The following is a 2680-nucleotide window of genomic DNA, read 5'->3' as shown; positions in this document are numbered from 1 at the left end:
CCAAGTTGCCTGCCCATCCGTAAAATACACGATTATTACAAACGGTATGCCGGTAGTAATTTGGCAAGCAAATCAGAGTGCCTTGTCTGTATGAACAAAAATTACACACATTTTGCTAAATTTGCTAATATTCCATTAGAAAGGTGTTTTCCAGGTGTTGAAATGCTCGCTATAAGAGGTTTTCAATACGGAATTCTTTCGTCACAAAAACTAGCGATAATCGACCCAACTTCAGTCGCCAGCCTCTTTCTGATTGATGCAGGGATAACTGAAATGAGCAAAGCCACGTTCAAAGATTTTCACAAGTTAAGGAATTTACATTTAGACTACAACATGTTGACGCACATCCCCACAAACTGGTACCATGGTTCACGTAGTGGCTTATTTGACAAGCTTTCGATTTCTCATAATAACATCTCCAGTTTAGAAGCCAAATGTTTTGATTTCAATGAAAGTCACCTTAGTCTATTAGATCTTAGGAGTAATGTATTAACAACAGTGTGTGCAGACTGGCTTTTCGGACTGGATTGGCTTAAAACACTACTTCTCAGCGGAAACAAAATCCAAATAGTTCCATCTGACGTGTTTGAATCAATGAGCCAGCTACAGTTTCTGGACTTAAGTCAAAACGACTTAGTGTGTGTAAGTGGAGAGGTATTCTTGACGATGACGAACCTTATCGAAGCCAAACTTGGCGATTCCACAATAGATATTTTACAAGACAAGTCATGGAATGCTGTACTTGATAATTGTGACGGAAAGACAAAGCAGTGGATACGATTTGAGGCCATTGGCTTAGTGTTTCATATCAACTATGATATCAATGTTAACAGCTTGACTATTGATTGGTTTAGCAAATCAGGAAGTAAGCATAACGTTCCAAGTAATCTGGATTCTTGTATGGTACTCAGTAAAGAATTGAGGTCAGGTCACATCGCGTATTCTGCTCCTTTCGTCATTGTAGCAAAATATAAACAGTCAGATGGAAACCAAACTTCATCAAGGCAATGTTCAGATGTCTGGACAGAGGTTGGAGGTATAGGTCTGGCATTGAAAGGTCCGTCCAGTTTACGATTTTCTTTTCTTGAGACAGTTGACAAACAAGGCAACTCCAGAAGAGATGGTTTTAGCATGATAGTCAGAGAAACATTTAGCTCTCAAAAGTGGAAGCATTCGAGTATTGCCTGTTTTATTATCACTGGTGACATGAAAGATACTTCGTTCTTTAACGTGTCCACGATGGAGCAAGGAAGAAAAAGCGCATCGTGTTATTCGGAGGATGTTCTTTCAAACAGTATCTATTCGACGACAGGAGTGACTCCAGCAGTGTTAGTAAATACAGTTGTCACTGGCATTGACAACACGTACAACCGTACAGGGAGAGCAAATACTGCAGCATATCCTAATGATACGCAAGGGACAACGGGTAGCGTTCTAGATATCAGGATTGCCATTGTAGCAAGCTTTGGGATTGCAGCTTTTTTTATAGTTTGCTGCGTTTTGGCTATCTGTTTCTGTGGAAAGAGTAGTAGTGGTCCGGATAATCGCGACAATGGCAACATCAGCGAAATTAATGACACAAGCCTGGAGTCATACGGAATGACAAATTCCGTAAGAGTCACGGTCAATACAAACAGTGACGGCTGCGGTCAAGAAGACAGCGTCAGAACACAACTCACTACTCTTTCAAGGGACGAGATCTTACGTCTCTTACAGAGGAATCCTTTGTACCAAAGTAATACACAAAGAACACTCGCAGCAGAGGACATTAACGATGTAAACTGTCGAACTGACGACATTCATGGCTCCGATTCATTGACACCTACGCCAAACGCCTGTAATCAAACGGACGGGGATGATGCAAATGGTAATCCACAGGAAAACGTGCACGACTATTGTGAAATCTCGGACGATGGTGACGTGTTTCACCGTCCTCTTGCAACACAACATCACGATGTGAGACACGAAACTACCTGTAACGAATCTGGACAGGTCTCTCCAACGGAGAACTCGGACTCTGATGACGACAACGAAGACTCTCTGACCTTCTATGCTGCAGCGGCAGCTGATGTTCACCTGCCCTCGACCAGAAACGTTGGCGCTATGAACACATCGCTTTACAGCATAGAGACGCAATATGAAGCTTTGAGAACAACGGAAAATCAGTATGACGTTCACCTGCCCACAACTGACAGAAACGTTGGCGCTAACTCCTCACTTTACAACACAGAGACGCAATATGAAGCTTTGAGAACAGCGGAGAATCAGTATGATGATCAAGTAGCGATTCCTTGTGGAACAACTACTACCACCACAAATGCGTTAGACCGTAGGAGTATGTGTATGTATGATACACAAACGACTTCGTTCATTACATGTGGTACAAACGAAGAAGAGAGTACAATGAACTCAGAAAGCATTGGAATCAACGAAGATGTTACTAGAAAGGAAGTCGAATGATGAAACTGGTTACCTACCAAAACGATAGCTTGTCTTTGATACCTTGTTAGGTTTGCTTTTATTGTACCTTTCTTTGTGGAATATTTGCACGTTAAGTGTTAGAAATGGTTCAATGATTGTTATCACCATTATTGTATATAGTTTTTGAATTATCATGATAATCATTCAACCCATGAAAAACACAGATTTGAAATGTATCTTATCTGCGTATATGCTCATA

Source organism: Branchiostoma floridae, chromosome 9 (assembly GCF_000003815.2).
Source record: "Branchiostoma floridae strain S238N-H82 chromosome 9, Bfl_VNyyK, whole genome shotgun sequence".
Lineage (NCBI taxonomy): Eukaryota > Metazoa > Chordata > Leptocardii > Amphioxiformes > Branchiostomatidae > Branchiostoma > Branchiostoma floridae.
This window is presented reverse-complemented; position numbering follows the sequence as displayed.